Source organism: Chlamydotis macqueenii, chromosome 1 (genome assembly GCF_036417535.1).
Source record: "Chlamydotis macqueenii isolate bChlMac1 chromosome 1, bChlMac1.mat, whole genome shotgun sequence".
NCBI lineage: Eukaryota > Metazoa > Chordata > Aves > Otidiformes > Otididae > Chlamydotis > Chlamydotis macqueenii.
The window spans coordinates 83,863,133-83,883,650 of NC_141556.1; the positions used below are offsets into that span (position 1 = coordinate 83,863,133).

Below are 20,518 nucleotides of genomic sequence, written 5' to 3' on the forward strand. Positions count from 1 at the left end.
TCCTCTGCACATCATGCAACTGATGCTACGTGGAGTAAGTGAGTCACACTGATCACACAGCGAGCTCAAATAGGAAACCTCAATTTTCCGGGCATCTTAGAAGTAATCACAGCCTAGCCAGAAGGAAAAGATTTGAGAATGCCACCAGAGGAATAGGTGACAAATGCTGAAGAAGCCCCACTGTATAATAATCTACCAGAAAATGAGAGGTGATATGCTCAGTTCACTGGTGGGCCTTGTCATATTGTAGTAAAACATCAAAAGTGGAAAGCTGCTGTGTGGAGTCCTACACGATGAATCGCAGAAGCCACTGAAGGCCAAGGAGAATCAAGTCAGTTTGCAGAGGTGAAAGCCATCCAGCTGGCTTTAAACATTGCTGAAAGGGAAAAATGGCCTATGCTTTTTCGCTACATCAGCTCATGGATGGTGGTTAAACTAATGGAAGCAGAGCAAACGGCAGCACAGAGGCAAGCCAATCTGGGGTGCTGCATTGTGGCAAGATATTGCTGCCCGGCTAGAGGATCTGGTTGTAAAAGTATGTCATGTAGATGCCCATGTACCCAAGAGTTGAGCCATTGAAGAACATCAGAACAACCAGCAGGTGGATCAGGCTGCTAAGATTAAAGTTTCCGAAGTGGGAACTAGACTGGCAACATGGAGGTGAACTATTTTTAGCTCGGTGGCCCCATGACATCACAGGCCATCAAGGAAGAGATGCAACATACAAATGGGCTCGTGATTGAGACGTGGATTTGACCATGGACACTATTGCACAGATTATCCATGAATGTGAAACATGCGCTGTGATTAAGCAAGCCAAGTGGTTAAAGCCTCTTTGGTATGGAGGACAATGGGTAAAATATAAATATGGAGACACCTGGCAAATTGATTATATCACACTCCCACAAACCCGCCAAGGCAAGCGCCGTGGGCTTACAATGATGGAAGCAACCACTAGGTGGCTAGAGATATATCCCATACCCCATGCCACTGCCCGAAACACTATCCTGGGCCTTGAGAAGCAAGTTCTCCAGTAACATGGCACTCCAGAGGGAATCAAGTCAGACAACGGGACCTATTTCCGAAACAACCTCATAGACACGTGGGCCAAAGTGCATGGTATCCCCTATGATGCACCAGACTCTGGAAAAATTGAGTACAATGGACTGCTGAAAACTACACTGAGAGCAATGGGTGGTGGAACCTTCAAAAACTGGGATACACATTTAGTAAAAGCCACTTGGTTAGTCAACAGTCGGGGATCCACCAATCGAGTTGGCCCTGCCCAATCAGAACTTTTCCTACTGTAGATGATGATAAAGTCCCTGTGGGGCATGTAAGGAATATGTTGGGGAAGACAGTTGTCATGGTTCATTCAGGACTCGTGATGGTTCTTTTACTGTGATCTCAAAGTGCAAAATTAAGGTGAACATGCCAAAAGGGTTGGTTTCAATCAAACAGTACAAACTTTATTATTTTGCCTGTAAAGCGGCATGCGATACATAAAAGGGAGTGGAAAGGAAAGATAAGTAAAGATAGGAAGGAGAATAATAGTTACCACCATGGGTCCAAGGCGTCCCTATGGTCCCAGATCCAGGCAGTGTCCCGCTGGTCTTCACGATCGATGTTGATGTCCATCCTTAGTGGGGAGAGCTCTCTGAGGGGTCTCGTTGTTAGTGGTCGACCTTTTACGGTAAGTAACAAACCTTGCTCCTCCTTTGCTTCGAGGATCTCCACCTTTCTCAGAACTCATTATCCTGAGCAAAGTTCTGACACAGCTGTTGTGATCCATCTTCCTTAGTAGCAGCTATGTGGTTATCTTAGCAGCTCAGGTCCTTCCCTGATAATTGAGAACGGACAGTCCACTCAGTCCCCACTCCAGGAGTGCTACGCCTCATTCAGTCCCCGTTCCAGGAGCATTACGCCTCTTTCTTCCGAAGAAACCACACTGCATCCATGGGAGCAGCAACCAAGGCTTACAGCAACTCATCTATGGAAACTGCATTCCACTCATGGGAGCAGCAACTGAGGCTTACAGCAACTCATCCATGGAAACTGCATTCCACTCATGGGAGCAGCAACTGCCTCTCAGGCAGACTGCTTGCAGCAACTCATGTCAAATTGTGAGCCTAACTTTTAGGCTACATCAAACCCATAGTCCAGCTGGAGGTGCCATGTCCCCGATGTGCTGTGTCCTTGATGTGCCGTGTCCTTGATGTGCCATGTCCTTAATGACAATGTTGAGACAATGCTGATCTTCTGATAGACTCTTACAACAGTCTGGGTTGTTCCTTCCCCAGGCAAAGGCAAACCCACCCATGGGATTGCTTTTGATCAAGGACCTGGATGTACCTGGTGCGTGATGCAAGAGGATGGGGAATTCTGATGTGTACCTCAAGGAGATTTGATTTTAGGTGAAAATAGCCAATAATTTGAACTGTATGCCATAGTTTCTATAGTTATTATACGTTACATCAAAGGTATTGCAACAAGAATCACCCTGATCAGCAAAGAACGAACTTTGATGAAACCGAGTGATGTGCAGCAGTGCTGGAATCAGAACTAGCACCCAACAATTTCCTCAAAATCAACATCTTAAACTCACAAACCATGGACATGATACACCAGCTGTGTTAGATGTACCAACTGCGAGCTCCAGATGCAGTATGCAACAATCCCACACTGCATACCATCTCTCTTACCCTGAAAAACTGTTATGACAGAAGGAGCCCAAAGTCATGGACTAAATGAACTCAACAGACTTTGGAGGGATAGCCCATAGATTTAGGGAATTATATCTCTGTGTGTATATATATAAAAGCATGATGGAATAAAGGGTGAATACTGTCCTGGTTTTGGCAGGGATAGAGTTAATTTTCCTCTCAGTAGCCAGTGTGTTTTGGATTTCGGATTTGAAGAATGTTGATAAACACCCTGATATGAGTTGTTGTTAATGAGACCAAGGACACTGTCTGGCTTTCCAAGTCTCGCTAATGTGCAGATGCAGGAAGCTGGGAGAAAGACAGACAGAATAATTGACCCAAACTGGCCAAAGAGAGTATTCCATGCCATAAACATCATGCTCAGTATATAAGTGGGGTTGTCTACGGCGGGGTGCATTCATCTTCTCTTATCTTTCTCTTGCTCACTGGCATCGTTCCCTCTACCTCCTGGCTCCCTTTTTGCTCCCTTGCTTGCTGCTTGGTTTCGTTTCAGTTTCCATGATTGCTGCTGTATTGATCATTGGGACATCGGGTGGTGAGAAATTGTGCATTGTTCATTTTGTATATTTTAGTATCCTTATATTTTGTTATTATTGTAGTTTTCCTTTGCTATTTTAGTAAACTGTGTTTTTTTTTCTTCCCAATTCTCTCTTCCATCCCTCTGGAGAGGAAGAAGGTGAGCGAGAAACTGTGTGGTGACTAGGGCTAAACCACAACAGGTCTTTTCCAACCTAAGTGGATTCTATGATTCTACGACCAGAAGGTGGCAGCAGGTAAACACTGAGACTGCCCAGGTTCCCTCCATTTCCTTTAGGAGATTCCCAATTGTTTTGCTGTCCTGCAAACTTAAACTTTACTGATGTCTGTACTACAGGCAGTTATCAGCAGACCTAGGGATAAAGAAAATGCTTACCTTAAAAGTTCAATTCCTGTTTCATCTTTCGTATGCTCTTGGTCTTATACAAATAAGAGTTTTGCACTGATTAGCTGTGGAGTAATGTATATTGGTTTAAAAGTCTGTTATGGTTTAGCCCCAGTTAGGACTAAGCACTGTGCAGCTGCTTCCTCACACTCCCTGAGAGGTGAGAGAAAATACAATGAAAAGCTCATGGGTTGAGATAAGGACAAGGAGAGATCATTCAACAGTCACAGGTAAAACAGATGACTTGGGGAAAACATATACAAGTTATTAGCAATCAAACCAGAGGACAATACTGAGACGTAAGACCAAATCTTAAGAACACCTTCCCCCCAGGGCTTAACTATACTCCTGAATTCTCTACCTCCTCCCACCAGGCAGTGCGGGGGGATGAGAAATGGAGATTGTGGTCAATTCATCCCTCATTGTCTCTGCCACTCCTTCCTCCTCAAGGGGAGGACTTCTCACACTCTTCCCTTGCTCCATTGTGGAGTCCTTTCCACAAGAGACAGTTCTCCACAAACTTCTCCAACATGAGTCCTTTCCACAGCTGCAGTTCTTTATGAACAACTCCAGCATGGTCCCTTCCACGGGGTGCAATCCCTCATGGACTGCTCCAGTGCAGTCCCTCCACAGGTCACAGCCTCATTTGGGTAACTGCCTGCTCTGGCATGGGGTCCTCCATGGGCTGCAGGTGGATCTCTGCTCCTCTGTGGGCTTCCATCGGCTGCAAGGGTACAGACTGGCTCACCATGGCCTGCATCCTGGGCTGCAGGAAAATCTTCCAGTAGCAGTTTTACTCCTCCCCCTCCTTCTTCACTGACCTTGGTGTCTGCTTAAGTGTTCCTCTCTTATCTCCTCACTCTTCTCTTTGTTCTGCTGGGCCATGCCAGGCACAGATGGGAGGCCAGGGACGAGGCCCGTACCTTCCACCTCTCTCCCTGCACAACTCCTTTTGTTTTCCCCTTCTTAAGTAATGTTATCACAGAGGTGTTATCACCATCACCGACTGGCTCGGCCCTGGCCAGCTGCAGGTCTGCCCTGGAGCTGGCCAGGTCCTCTGGACAAAGGGGAAACTTCTGGCAGCTCCTCACAGAAACTGACACCCCCTGCCACCAAACCACAACACAAAGCCAGCAAATAAGATTTCATACTGCATTCAGTTTCTCTTTGATAACATTGTAGTAACAAATTTTAGTATCCTAAACTTGCTATATTATTATACTGTACCATAGTGTAATTTTAAAATTATCAAGAATTGCTAAGTATAGTATGCATTTTTAAGTATAAAATCCTGCTGGCTTAATTGCTATGTCACAAGAAGTGTATTTTCTACTAAACACTACTTCTCAAGTGTGTTGCATATGTGCTTGTACGTTCTCTACATATGTGCTTTCTATAGTTGGCATCCGCAGCAATGAAAAGCTATCCATGTGTGTCTTATGTATTTTTCTGAGGCAAACACTGCATTGAACTGCTGATCACTGTAACGGAAATCTTGAGTTAGGAATGAATGGTGTCTGAGGGGAAACATATATGAAGAGGGATCGCAATAAAGAGCAGAACAAGAGATAAAGACATGATAGGCCTGAATTTGTGCAGAAGGTTGTAATACAAATAACAAGAGAACAAGAAAATCAGCGATTTAGAGTCATAAGGTAAGGTGACAAAGAGCTGTAAAACAGGCTTGCAGCCATAAAATACTCAAGTAGGAAAATAAAGAACACTGAAACTTAGCAATTTTTCCTCAGATTTGCAAGGGTCAGGAGAGGATAGTCAGGCAAAAGATCTCAATAAATCTCTACTCATGGAAGATGCAAAAGGACCAATGAATATTCATTTAATAATGATTAATAAAGGTTGTCAATCAAGGAGAACCGCTAGAGATACAAAGAAGACTCAGCAGCTGCTCATGCCTCTCCCCAGTGGCACTACTATTCTTTTCCAGATTACTTGGACACACATGTCTTGGCATTTGTGAATATGGGACAATGAGTACGTGAAATCACAGAATCATAGAATAGTTTGGGTTGGAAGGGACCTTTAAAGGTCATCTAGTCCAACTCCCCTGCAAGGCAGAAGGAGCATGACTGAAATCAGTTCTACTTAAGATAAAAATCACCTTCCACTTCCAAAAGGATTCACATAAAGTCTTCCTACAAAAAACATTGTAGAGAACATAGCATTTTTTCACATCTAGGAAACTATGAAACTAGCATAAAAATGTAAAGCACAACTTCTACCCCATAAGTTCCTCCTATTTTCTTTGATTTTTTCCATTTTATCCTATACCACTGCAAAGGCTTTCATTTAAAAAAGCTGCTCATCATTATGCACATTTATAAATTAAAATGGATTCTCTCTAGAAGACAACTAATAACTTACTGCTTCACTGCATCTTCACTCTCTTCATTTTACCTATTTTCTCCTGCATGTCTCTGATCCTCAATGTCCAAAATTCCATGCACCAGAAAGATAGGAAATCAAAGAAACCCAAACATCTCCTAAAAGCAAAGGTTTACTTGACTATGCAATCATTTTCTGTGTGAAAATAGTGCAAGACGCAGCCTTAATGTCACTGCAAAGTACTGAAAACTGTAGGAGAATACACTTCCTGGTTTCTTCCAGCTGTGGTGGAAGAAGAAGGATATCAGATAATATTGAGCATTTCATTGTTACTTTCTATGATTTCTTCTGCCTGAGAGAAAACATGGCCTCAGATTGTGTGTTGCCTTCATCCTACCTACAGCTGTGCAGATGATGTGTCTAATAGTTCAGCAGACAAAATGTCAATCCTGTAATGGATCATGATATTGTCCCACAAGTCACCTGGAATTAGTTGTTACATTTAACAGATTTTATCTTCAAAACAAGTGCTATTAAGTTATCCATGTTGGAAAAATCTCCCACTGCATAACCCTAGAGTCAAGAGTTGGAAAGTGGAAATACATATAAAAATGTGTTTAAGCACAACAATTGAATTTCCACTGGGGACTCACACCTGAAGGCATGACCACTTTAAGCCACTAAAAGCACTTGCCACTGTCCCCTGTGTGCCACTGCAAACATTAACAAAGCTACAAAATAAACTAGGTGCTGTACTGGTGAACTGATTCAACCTAGAAGTAGCCTACAAGATGTCATTCTACCCTGGATTGCTCTATCTGGCTAACTGCGGGGCATATGCAAATACACATGCTGGCACAGGAGGAGGACACTGGGTCAGTCTGGCCACAGTGCTCACAGAAGTTCCGTGTAACTTGCTACCCTAGGTTTCATTTCACTAGAAATACATTGATTCTAGAGGGCTACGATAATGTGATAGAAGAGTATGTCTGGGGCACAGCAAATGTTTAACTATGCAAACATAGCTGAAACATACAACCACAAAAGAGTAACGTGCTATTACAAAGCAAACCACTGAATAAAGATGGATGCACATTTGGAAGTATAAATCAGATTTTCAAGAAAAATAGTCAGAATACTCAAGGAATATCAAAGCATCATGCCCTTTTGGCTAATATCTTTTCCCTCCTTTCCAGAGCTACCTGCTCTCTGTAAGTCTTTGCCTTCTGTTTCTGCACTGAGTACATCTGTGCCTGGTGTATATGCAGAACAGTCTTACAGAAAAGTTCTGAATTGTAAATGGCATAATCCTATTGCAGATCCCAGAAAGCACACAGTATTTGGGGACTGAAATAAGAAAGTTCATTAATCTTTTGGGGGTTATCACTGTCTCCATTAAAACTGAAAAGATTGTGAAGAGAGCACACACCTATGTGCATACTTACACAGACACAGTGGCTTGAACTCTTGCAAAAGAAAGGGAATTTTGCATCAAGTTCAAATTAGCTTTTTCCACCCCTGAAAACAAGGTTTAAAACTGTTAGTATTTAACCTCTACTGGATTTTATTTTGTTTTCTTTAAAACCATGATTTCAGCTAATTCCAGTTGATGTAAAGCATGCACTATCACACATATATGTACATTCCTACTTGCAAAGATTTTACTTTTCTGAGCTGAACTAGCCTGCAAAAATGTGTTTCTTTTTTTTTCAGCTGAAAATTAAAAGAGCAGCACCAAACCCCAGAATCAGCCTCAAAAATTCAGGGACAAACTAACTTGCTCACCTTTTCAAATTACTTAGCCTCCAGTAATACTACATCACAAGTCCATTTTATTTGTCTGTGGCACTCAAGTGCCCCAATATCTTTACTCCTTCCAGTTCAGCTCAGACTGCAAACCCAGCCTACATCATTGGCAGTGCTCAGTGTTTGACTGCCAAGAAAGACCTGGAGCAATCCAGAGCAGGACAAGCCCAGCTCTACCTCAACAGTTCCTGACAACAGCTGCTTCAAATGGGGACAGAACATGCATGTCCCCTGCCAAGATTTTCACAATTCCATTCAAAAAGCTGGACAGCAAGAACAGCAGTTTCTGTAGTACTGAAGTGACTGAGAAGCCCAACTCCAATTTCCGAGAGACCCATGTCACAAATTTCCTTGTTACAAGTCTGCTAGAATCTTAAAACTGAAACTGTTGCTAGATTTTTGATCTATATGCTTATTTACCTCTTTAAATGAATGGCCTAATTTTCAAATAAGAATAACCCAGAGCTTGGAAAAGTTGGAAAATATTATTTTCCTTTTGTCTTAGGGGCAGGGGAGGAAGGGAGAAGGTAAATAATGGTAGACCAAAGTAAATATTAATTAACTTTTCCATCCACTTAGCACCAAGACAACAACTCCAGGTTGTCTGATCTCAGAAAGTGCCTGGCACATGCTGCTCCTGTAAGTCTCGTTGTTTGACAGTGGCTTGGCCCAGAGATAAAAACAAGCAGCCTCGGTCTTTAGAATAATCTTTTCATCCTGAAAGATGAGCAAAGGAAAAAGAGTCCTTCATTGCTTCAACCTGGTTATTTCTTTCCTCGTCCACTCAGATTTTGTAATTTTTTTTCAGAAACTGGTGCCAATTTGTGCTGTTCACCAAAAGGACATCTGAAACTTCTTACATTGAAATTTTGTAAAAAACACTGGCCTTCTAATTAGTCTTATGTGGCACAGAGTAGCTCTAGGGAAAGAGAAAGGTTTTGAGCCTCTATTTCTGCTCCCTCCTTCACTTCCATGGATGAATGGATGACTTTACTTAAAACTAGCTGCTTTCAGGACAGTTAACAAAAAGTTAGGATGTGCTGGGTAAGTGTTGCTAATGAGCATGGCAGATCAACAAGGCTTACAGTGATATCAGCCTACATCTAACACTTTGATTCCTGCCTGAACAAGAACAAGAGCTGCTCAGAAGAGCAGCCTATACTCACCAGGCCTGAGAAACTGAAATGCAAATTTTTCTTAAATCTTAACTCTCGACTTCAAAACTTGTTGTGACTCAGTTCCATCAGTCACTCAGAGAGGAGGTAATATCTCTAGGATCAAAATAATACTAGCACAAGAGGTATCACATATATGAGCCTGGTACAGATACCCTGTTATTCCATTTCCTGGATCTCAGCAATTATTCAAACCCAAAGACTCTGTCAATGTCCTCCAACAGTCAAATGAAAATTCCCATGAGTTAGGAGCAATTTGCAGCAGCAAAACTGCTGCTACATCAAGAAAGAAGTTAAGGTGAATATGTGCAGCCCCTGGCCTGCTGCAGGTGGTTTACCTACAGCACTATGGTTTCCACGGACTTATGGGAAAGGTGGGACTAGGTTGCCAATGCTACTTCCCTCTTTTAAAGAAAAAAGGAGATTGCCATTTTCAAAATCTAATTTAATACAGTGCGTGTTTTCAGAAGGAGCAAAAGCACATGAAACGACAAAACTCTTACCGGACCTGCATCTTAGCCCCTGCAAGTTATGGTCATTCAGAGCCAGCAGCTGAATACTAGAGCACCTACCTCTACTGGAGAATCATATATTCCCAGCTACACTTCTCCAGCTACACTCACTCCTGAGTGCAGCTCAGACTACAAGCTCTAGACAGCATCATTCAGGCTTGAATCTGGATCCTCCCAAAGGGCCAGCAGCAGAACAGCGGAACAGCCTTCCTGTTGGATGCTAGTGCTTTATGACAGTGACAAGAGCAACTCCGGTGATTACTGTTGCACACTTCAAAGCAGACAATCAAGCATGTCAAATATGGAAAACCCAAACCTATCAGTGCTATGGGTGTTGAAATGCATAGAGCAGATCTACAATTAGAAGAAATGGACAGCATACAGAGCATATCCCTTTCACTTATTCGTAGAACACTAACAGTTTTATATGACTGGATATTTTCATTAAAATTTAAAACAGGAGAGAGAGTTTCAAACCCAACACCAGAGCAATGAGCTGGGTGTTTCAAAAGTGTATGTCTTTTCCACCAACATCCCAGCACTCAGCATGTGGTCCATACTCCTGTTGCAGTTACTCTCTACTTCACAGATCCTTATGTATCTGCAAAAGCACAATGCACCAAAAAATGTTGCTTACCTTTTCATCCAAGTTTTTATTCAAAAGAAAACTTTAGCAATATGGCCAGCAGACCACAAAGTCCTACAGTGTAAGAAAAAAAACAAGTAGAGACATGGTTACATGAAAGAGTGGCAGAAGGAAAATAAAATGTAATGTCAAAGAGTCTTCATCACACATGAGAGATCTATATGAAAAAACAGAGCAAAGTGCATCCCAGTGAACTTTACCACTCAAGCATCATTATTAGATGAAAAGAGTGATTTTTCAGTCTTTAAAGTTTTAATGATGAGGACTGGTCTTCTTTTCTTCTCAGGAAAACACCTACCAGGCAACTCCCCAAGCTACTGAGAAGCATTGGGCTCAGAACTGGGCTACCCCAGTGCTACTTGGAGACTGCCTTGCTGACGTTTGCTTTTGGCTCTCAGAGAACAATGCCACAGTTTGGCAATAATGCAGTGCATTAGCAGCTGCCTGATACAGCTTATTTTCTGAACACAGACTCAGCAGAAACTATTTCCTGTGTTTCTTATAACTTTGAATTTTGTTTTAGAGGGACACCAACTGAAAAGGCAGTAGCTTCTATGTGACCTATTCGAAGCCTAGCTTGTTTAAAGCTGCAAGTGAAGAGCTCAACCAATGCCACCTGTTGAAAAGACATGCAGTAACTTGGTATGTAAACATCAGAGCTCAACTAACCAACGTGCAAGTTCTCCTTCTCCGGCAGGATGAGGAGTTCAAACTCCAGAATACAACTTGGTATCATTAGGTCCCTTGGAAACCATCTTTGCAGCATCTTTTTGCTGCATGTGAAACAGATTACAGAAGTAGCTTTTACTCAAAATACACTTTGAATCAGGCATAAGGAAGCACATCAGAATCCAAGCTGGCCAAAACGCAGAAGACACAGATACACAACTATCTTAACTCAGCAAGAGAAGGACATCACCTGACAACTGCAAGAGACAAAAACTAACATTCAAGGTCTATGCAAGAGGGTTTAATAAAAAAGCACCACAACAAAATACATCATGTAAATTCCAAGTTGACATCAATCTGAAAATAGTCTTTTGCTGCGGGCATATCTCACCTGTGAAAAGTGAAAGCAGAGGAACCATTCTGTCCCAGAAAGGACCAAATGCCTTTTAAGCAGGCCCAACAGTACGGAGTGAGGCTTCAGGAGGAAACGTACATATGGAAACATTAATTGCCTGACTCAACTAAGGATTATTAATTTCAGCAGACCGCAGCAGAGACAAGCTTACACATCAATTTTGGTTTTTTCTAATAATGACATGCTTTTAATCTGCCAGCAGAATTTAGCGCAGGACTACAAATTAATGATTGGCTGCATTTGCCTGAGAGTAGCTGTCATCTAGGATGTCCTGTGAGAGCCTGGATATATGGCCAGAGAAATTTAAGAAAAATGCATCAAATAATGACAAAAATGTGTAAATTATCTGAGGGATGATGCTTCCTAAATCACTCAGCTTTAAAAATTTTGGTCTGCTTACTTCTCAGACCTGCCTTTTTGACTGAAATGCTCCCTAGCTCCCTCCTTAGCATAGACTAAACCAAATCTTACTTACTCCTTGCTTCAGTTCCTCATGCCATGATTTTACATAGCATTTTCATGTTGAGTATGACACACTGCTTGCCCACTGATGCTGGAAAGGTGCACTGTAACTTTGCTAGCAGCACCTCTTGGTTTTCATTCTGGTTTGGCTAGCACAGTGAGTGAAGGATTTCAGTGATGGTCCATGTAGGACCACTGTGGGAAATTGCAAGGTGCACACAGCTGTGAGAATGTGACCTTGGAGAGGGGAGCTAGGAGGTTTGTTATCTCAGAGAGGGGAGCTAGGAGGGTTGTTATTGAGCAGGATGTTGCTGCTATCCGGGAACTGCTGTTAGCCAGCAGAGCATGTACTTGGCAGGCCTTGCTGCAAGCGCTGCCCATGCGTGCATCAACACCTGGACAGTACTCTGCCACTGAATCTGCTGAGGGTATAAACAGAGGCGGCTCGGAGCAGAGGAGTGAGAAAGGACCCAGAGCTCACGCTATGAACAACAGCGGACGCCCTGAAGGTGCTCCACCTACCTCCCTTCTCTGCTCTGACCCTGATCATCATTCTCCCGCTCAGTGGTGTTTCTGGCTTAGTTGGGTTTGTAAGACTCTCACAAAGGGAAAACAATACACTGCTAACTGCTTATGCTGGTAACTGCTTATGCAAGGCTATAATAGAGCAATAAATACTGTTGTGCTTTTAAGTATCATATGCTGGGTGAACTTTGTGCATAGGAATCCTATGAACCGGCTACACACAGGCACAAGAGCTATTTTAGATCTCCTTACAGCAAGGAAATGCATTTGAAGTCACAGTGCAATGCTTCCAAACCACTGGCTGGTGCCCACTCTGCAAGTCACGTTCTTGGTTCTCTTCAGTGACCTTCACCTTGCAAAATCTAGTGTTCTCAGATTTTCAGTGTTCCTGCTGAAAGAGTGCCCTGCAGAGGCTGACAATGCAGCACAGTCAGTACAAGGAGAGGAAGAAGAGCCAATAAGGAGATGCTCAGCATCATGCGACACACAGTCATCATTGCCAAAGCCCAGCAAGGGGACTAGGCTTGCCTTGTTGCACTGCTGCACCGACTGCAGAGCTTTCCAGCTGTGCTTTTGCTAGGATCCTCAGGACACCAGTGCCCAACCATGAGAGTTGTTTCCCTCTCCTGCACAAGCCTCACCTGATCATGCCAGGGCCTGGCAGTGCAGGGGGCAGATGGCAAGGTGCAGCTCAGGGACACACCAGCTCCAGAAGGTCCCATCCCCTCAGCTGTGCCAAGGATCAGGGCACATGGGGCATAGACCACCTCCCAGCAGCATTGCCGCCGAGGCCTGACTCCAACATGTCTCTCCCCACTGGTCCACTCTTGGGCGCTTTCCCACAGTAGCAGTTGCAGCAGCTGGCGCAGGGCCCCCTGGGGAGTCTGTCCTCCTGGCCACTTCCCCAGGACCTCCATGGGGCTGTTGATGTCATTTGTGTTCATGGGAGCACTCTGTGTGTCTGTCTAGATCTGTGTGGTGGCCATGTATGTATGTGTATTTGTGGTGTGTACATGTATTTGTGTGTGTGTGCCTACTGGAAAAAACATGCTCAGCCTCGCTACTGCTGGCACCTGGGGACAAGGAGCAATTTCACCTCTGTTGGCTGCCAGATTCTGCCATCCCTAAGAATCTTTTGCAATGTGTCCATCATAAGGTACATTTAAAGATTCAAGCAAAAGCAGAGGGCTCTGTCTACTGTCTGATTAGGGAAGACATTTCAGTAAAGAGGATATTGAAGACACGAGCAGAGCTTAAAAGCATATTATATTTTTTGAAAACTACTTCTGTGTAAACTCATAATTCAGGTCCTTTCCTAAGAGAAAAAGAAGATGAGTAGAAGCACCAGTGTCCCAGTCTCTCTCTATTCACCAGTGCAAATCTTAGGAATTTATTAGCACTCCTAGCTGATGAGTTGCTAAAAATAAGGCCACAATGCAAAAAAAAAAAAAAAAGGTTCCCTAAATTAGCAAAGAAATGTTTGGAATATAATTTGTATTCCATATTCCCAGAGAAATCTCATATGTAACTGCATAACTGACCATAGGGAGGTTTTATGCTGAAAGTTGTGTTTCAAGAGGCAGCTTACCACTAAGTAGGAGCTTTACTTTTTTGTAACTGAGAAACACCTCAGAAAGACATTTGCAGCAACAACTAGAATAAGAGAATAAGTCTAGGTTTGACCCAAGTTTGCATTTGCTAAACTACTACACATATTTTGATCAAGATCCAGACTCTTGATTGCACTGTGTTTCACTTTCTCAGTCTATAGGCTGGATTTTTTTTCTCTTAAGACAACAAGATTAGGATGACCTATATTACACTTCAGAGCTTGCATGTCTTATCTAAGCATTTCCACTGAGGTCATTGTTGGTTAGTTGCTGTTGGTCATTATCCCACAAGCACACCTGCAGAGCTCAAATTACTCTGTATGAACTGCAGGTTTTCAGGTTAGCAACAGGAAAGAGCGACTCCATGGAGGGATGTAAATTCATTCCCCTCACTTCTGCAGAGAAAACAAAACTTCCTGGATATCATACATCGTGCTCTCGTATTTCCTGCTGTAACCAAAGGACAGTCAAAAGGAGACAACAGAGACAGCATCTCTGTTTCCAAATGTGTCCTCTTTAGGGAGAGATCTCTGCTCAGACCACGTGATGCTAAATGTCCTGTGTCAAACCAACTGAGGGCTCTACAACAGATTGGAGTGGCTGAATTGCACAGTACTAGGCCCAGGTCTTCTCTGTAAATGCAGAAGTAACATAAGGGCTTTACTACAGTCTACAATGTTCAGTGTCTATGTCCTGAGATGCACAGTGGAGCCATGTGGGGGTGACTGCAAGTGCAAAGCCTACTGACAAAGCAAAAAGGAGACCTACCATACTCTGGTCCAAGCCATCATGACTATCAGTAGTGCTCTTTGCCATGAATTATCTCCAGAACTGTAAGTAGGTTTCTTTCTGGAAGGAATGGGTTGGTTCATTCCAAAATAGCTCCCTGTGGTGAACGGATGCCCCTGCAGGGTGCAAAAACTAGGAACCAGATCATGGGAGCCAAGTGATCTGATAGTACAGATAATACTCAGAACATCGCGTGTTAGCTGAAGGGGCAGGAGATGACCGTGTGAGCTGTACCTACGACAGTAGTGTTGCATGAAGGTACACAGAGGTGGAAAGGTTGTAAAACCCTCTCAGCCTTTTTTAGCATCTAAAGTGTTGCCACTGGAAAATGTAAATTCTTCAAGCAGATGAGCTGCAGAGTGATCCCACTCGTTGAAAAAAGTGACTTGAGTTGCAGAATCTTTGGTCTCTGGTCCCTGTAAAAATGACTGGCTCCTCAGGCAGAATGGGGAGGGATGCAAAGCCTTATTTTTGCTGCCTGAAGATAGACTCTTGAAGGATTCTCTAGCTTCCAGTTCCTCACAGAGTAGCTCACTGAGCACTGCCTCTTGCAAAATTACAGTGAGTATCATAGCAAGTGCAAGAGGCTGCTGTAGTTGTTTCATATCATGAGGAATGATATGAAATTACCTGTTGGAGCAAATCCAGAGGAGGGCCATGAAAATGATAAGAGGGCTAGAGCAGTTCTCATGAGGACAGGCTGAAAGAGTTGGGTCTGTTCAGCCTGGAGAAGAGAAGGCTCCGGGAAGACCTTATAGTGATCTTCCAGTACCTAAAGGAGGCCTACAAGAATGATGGGGGGAAACTCTTCAGCAGGGACTGTTGTGATAAGATGAGGAGAAATGGTTTTAAAATAGAGGGTGGTAGATTCAGATTTTATATAAGGAAAACATTTTTTACAATGAGGGTGATGAAACAATGGAACAGGTTGCCCAGAGAGGTGGTGGATGCCCCATCCCTGGAAACATTCAAGGTCAGGTTGGACAGGGCTGTGAGCAACCTGATCTAGTCAAAGATGTCCCCGCTTCTTGCAGGGGGTTTGGACTAGATGACATTTAAAGGTCCCTTCCAACCCTAATTATTCTATGATTCTATGAATAGGTTTTCAGCAGCTCATAAGCCTTTGTCAGGTGAATTAACACAGAGATTAAAATGTCTTGTACTAAATGGAAGCCTTGGAGTTGCAAGACGTGTTAGAGCCATTACTTATGCATTGCTCAAAAGGCTGGGAAAACCAGGTCTTAAAATACACAGAGGGATGACATCACTTTATTTGGTATCTTTTATGTCTTTAGACTGCTGATTCTCCCGAACCACTGGTGGCCCATATGACTGTATTAACTACTACTCAGCTTATCCATGAGATCGTCTAGTCTTTGTAGTGTTTTTAATTAGAATTTTCATTATCAAGATGCCTGGTTACCCGCACATGGTATTCCACTTGTCTTTATAATTTTTTGGTAGCGGTTAATTGGACCATGCAACAGGGGAGCTGTTGCTCTTAGGCGTCTGTTCCAACCTGATTCTAGCTGATGCTGTAGAGTGTGGAGTGGGAGTCTTTACTGACTCATGAACCAACTACAGCTTCAACCTGAGCATACCTTGCGAAATGGAGCATATCTCTGTTGGCAAGGATCACCCTAGAGCAGGAAAAGCAGCAATGTTTTTAGGTCTCAAGCCTGACTTTCTCGTGATTGCAAAATATATCTTTGACTTACAGAGTTTGGATGTTTCCGAGAGGATGAAAACAAGGGTATCCCATGAAATGGGAGATTGCTGAGTGGGCTAGTGTAGGGGCTGGTGTCTTGTTTTCTTTTTTTTTTAAGAAAAATATGTATGAAACCCAGATGAACTCCTTTAACCATAAGGAGTGTGAGATTATTTAAAATCTGAATCTGGAGGGAACTGATTCGTATTCACTTTCTTTGTAATAGAATCCAAAATCTGAGATGTTACCATTTCAAAAAGGAAGCTCTTGAATCTGTTTCTTTATTTTAATTCAATTACTGTTTGCCTTTTTTTGAAAGCCTTGTGCATCAGTCTGCCTATCTCCACCTAAAGTGGCAGAACAATATGAATAAGAGAGCAAGGAAAATAATGAAAACAGGAAAACTTTTCTACTGAAGGAAAAAATATTTTTACCCTTTAAAGGGCTCCCAGACACACATTTTCATTCCTTGTGATCAAGTTAAATACATGTTGTTCATGCTCTCTTAGGGCAAAGGTCTGTAATAACCAAATCAGTATATTCTTGATTCAAGATTTTGAGCTAATTCAGAATGGCAGCAGTATAATTATTGCATCAGAATTACATTTTCTGTAGATTGTTGGGTATTTTATTTTTTGAGAAATGAAATTTTTGTATCAAATAGTTCATTTAAATACAGTAATATTTAATACTTATTAGATTTACTAAAACAGTAGGGAATAATAATTATTGTTTGTGCTGCTCCTGCACTCATTCTTGACCTCATCTTCTATCCTTCTCATTACACGTCCCTGTGGATTCTCAGGCAGGCCTCCTATTCCTCTTGTTTTTTAAGAAATATTGATTATTAGTTTTGATTTCCTTTGCTAGTCTTTTTGAAATTTTTTTTTGGCCTGCCTTGCTATGTTTATGTCCTCCTATTTTAATCATTCAGACGCAGTAGGGGTTTTTTAAGAATGTCTATTTATGTTACACTTTCTAGATCAAGAAAAATGGATGGTATTTCATGTGTTTTGTGTTTTAAGTGGACGAGAAGCTCAACATAAGCCAGCAATATGTGCCTGAAGCCCAGAAGTCCAACTGTCTCCTGGACTGCATCAAAAGAAGCATGGGCAGCAGGTCGAGGGAGGTGATTCTGCCCCTCTACTCTGCTCTTGTGGGACCCCACCTGGAATACTGTGTCCAGCTCTGGACCCCCCAACATCAGAAGGACGTTGCTATTTAATATACTGGATGTTTGAGGCCTGGGTTCTGAAATGTGTCTGAAATTGAAGTAGATGACATTGAAGAATTATTTGGAATGAAGCTCTCCGTCATAACATCGCTATGAAATCTGATTTGAATGACAGAAACAGAACTGGAGTAAATGAAGTCTGAAGTGCATGGGTAAAGTGGGGAGGAGATTCAAGACTAGACTAGCAAGTAGTACTAATGATCAGGATTGCTATGCATCAGCAGTACAGAGAGAGCATGGTGTATGAGGAGGTGCTATAGGCCAGATAATGGCTGGTACTAGGGACTATGCTAAATGGCAATCCTAGTAGTATTAGTATTAGTGTTAGTATTAGTATTAGTATTAGAATTAGCATTAGCATTAGCATTAATATTGCACCTGCTGTACTGTCACAGCTTATACACCACTCCCAATGTCCATGACGTTAGACAAACAGAAGATTTCGGTCACAATTTTAAAAAGTACACCAGCATTGGAGCTTAAATCCCCTTCTCAGAAGTTCACACTGTGAAAGTCAGAAGGTTTAGTTTTCTCAGGTATACTGTTGGATTTAACACATTTTTGGTCTTTGAATATCGTGCAGTCTGAACTGGGCAAGTAAAAATAACAATAAGGGCAATATAAGCAAGCAAAACTATGGGAGAAGGAAAGGATCAGATTACAACAAAAATATTATGTGATTCATGTTTTGCTGCAGAATCAACTAATGAATTCAGTCATTCATTATTTGGAAAGACTAGTTTGGGCAGCAGACAATCGGTGGCCAGCAACAGAACCTTAGCCACATATAGCAAATCTGAAATAATGTTTTTCAGAGGAAGAATCTGAGGAAAGAAGGCTGTCCTAATTATGGAGAGCAGTATAACTAAAAAAGCCCTGTGGATGAAGAAGCAAAAGAAGCCACACAGAGAGAGGCGTGGAAACAGAATAGAGAATGCAGGTTAGACTGAGAATATTCTGCAAAACAGAAAACCAGGATCCTTTCTTGTGTATTACTGCTGATAAGCCAGTTCCTATCTGGAGAGAGAGATATTCTGAAAAAAAAAAGAAATTAAAAATTTGTTGCAACCATTAACTAGTATTTTTGTCATTGATCTCAAAAAGAAGCTAAATATCACTCCTCCTTATGGGAGCTTCCAGAGGTTTAAGTGTGCATATAGGTCATGGGAGCATAAATGTAGCTATGTTTGTCAGGTGCTTAGACACTATAGTAATTGGAGCTGTCTAAATGCCTAGAATGGAAAGATGTAGTATCATGCTGGGTTAAAGACTGCATAGAATAAGTCTGACAGTCTTTCAGCTCAGAAAGAACTGTGAGGGACAAAAATTTGTTATCTATGCTTTCTTAGAGTATTATTCAAAATTCATTGAAATAAATTGAAATTGTTCCATGGGTTTGAGCAAGATTTGGACCATGTCTTCCTTTACATGTATGGCATTTCTGTCATATTTTCCTCTCCTATTTGCTCTGACTTTCCTCCATGACTGAAGTCTTTGATCTTGTCTTGCCTTCTTACAGTCAGTATGTACTGCTGGTCCCAGCAGTAGTGCGGAGCGACTCTCCACAGACCAGTTGTGTGCAGTTCCATGGCCTCAGTGAGCCTCTGTCCCTGAGCATCATCCTAGAATATGGAGGTTTCTGGAAGACTCTCTTTGAGGAATCCGTGACAAAGAATGATTTCTTCAAGTGCTACGAGTTCAAGGTATTTTCTCTTTTGAAACTACTAAAGAGGATGTAGAAGCTGGAAATACTTCTGAGTGCAACAATCCCTGTCAGTGAGGGCGAAAAGGTGAAGAGTGTGTGCAGAAAATAGAACAAAGCCCAGATAAACTGCTGGAAAGGCTGACAATATAGACAGGAAAAAGAAAGACATATGGGTTGTAGGGGGGAGGTGGAGAAAGGCTTTCCATGTCCCTTCACAGAGTGAATAGAAAAAAGGTTTTGATTACCATCACAGGTCCATGCGCCCTATGGGACTGTCATTATTGTTAAGCTGGAGAACCCAGCTCATGCCCTTTTGTGTGACTCTGCAAGATCTGGACAGATATGACAAACCCCAAGATTAGGTCTTCCAGAATGCAGCAGGAGAAAACACCTCAAAATTGAGCTATATGGCTGGGGCAACCTGCATATAGGCAGGTAGCTACAAGAGATAAGGAAATGCATAGGACAGGTCATAGCTTAAACCTTGGTAATTGGTGACAGATTATGGGACTTCCACAGTAGATATTTCCAGAGACTGGAAATCTCACTGGCAAAGATGGGGCTTCTCATGACTTGCACAAGCTATTTATAACTCAGTTGACAGTCAGTATCTTACTCAAGAACCCTGGGCATCAGAGTACCTCAACTTGTCTCATTTACCACTTTTCCTCTGGGGTTTTGTTTCTCTCCAGGTTCCTCCTGCTACTTCTGATCCCCTGGCATTCATTTCCTTCTTTGCTAAAGGCACCACAGTCAACTTAGCTGAGAGAAGATCAGTGGCAATTCAGAATGTGGATAATACTGTCTTCATCCAGACAGATAAACCTATCTACAAACCAGGACAAAAAGGTGACTAGGGAGTTTAAGTCAGCTAGTGAACTGTGAAACTAAGTGCAAGAGTGGGTCTAGAATGACAAGGACTTCCTCTTGTGGAGGAAAAGACCATAGAATGCAACGGCCATGAGCAATCCTTCAGATAGTATATAATTGTCATCTGAGGTTGGACTCATCAAAAGTCAGTGAAAAATAGAACCAATCTACAAAATTGCAATGAATGAATAAAGTTCATGTGTTTTTACTGAGTTAGTTGCATTTACAGGATCTTGAGTTCTGCCAAGGTTTACTGTGGTCAGTCACGTAAAACGTCCTTAAAAACAGAGAAAATAATAGGCTAACCTTGGAATTAATAAAATCCATATAAAAATTAAGTAAGTATGTAATTTCCTGCCAATATTTCTTTCTACTTAGCTGCTAATCTAACTCACAGCACTGAA

At 42.2% G+C, this 20,518-nt stretch overlaps 1 pseudogene; it reads left to right on the forward strand.

Moving 5' to 3' along the window:
- Positions 1–1,624: 1,624 nt before the first annotated feature.
- The window catches only part of LOC104484479 (ovostatin-like), a 47,729-nt pseudogene continuing 28,835 nt past the window's right edge, over positions 1,625–20,518 (forward strand).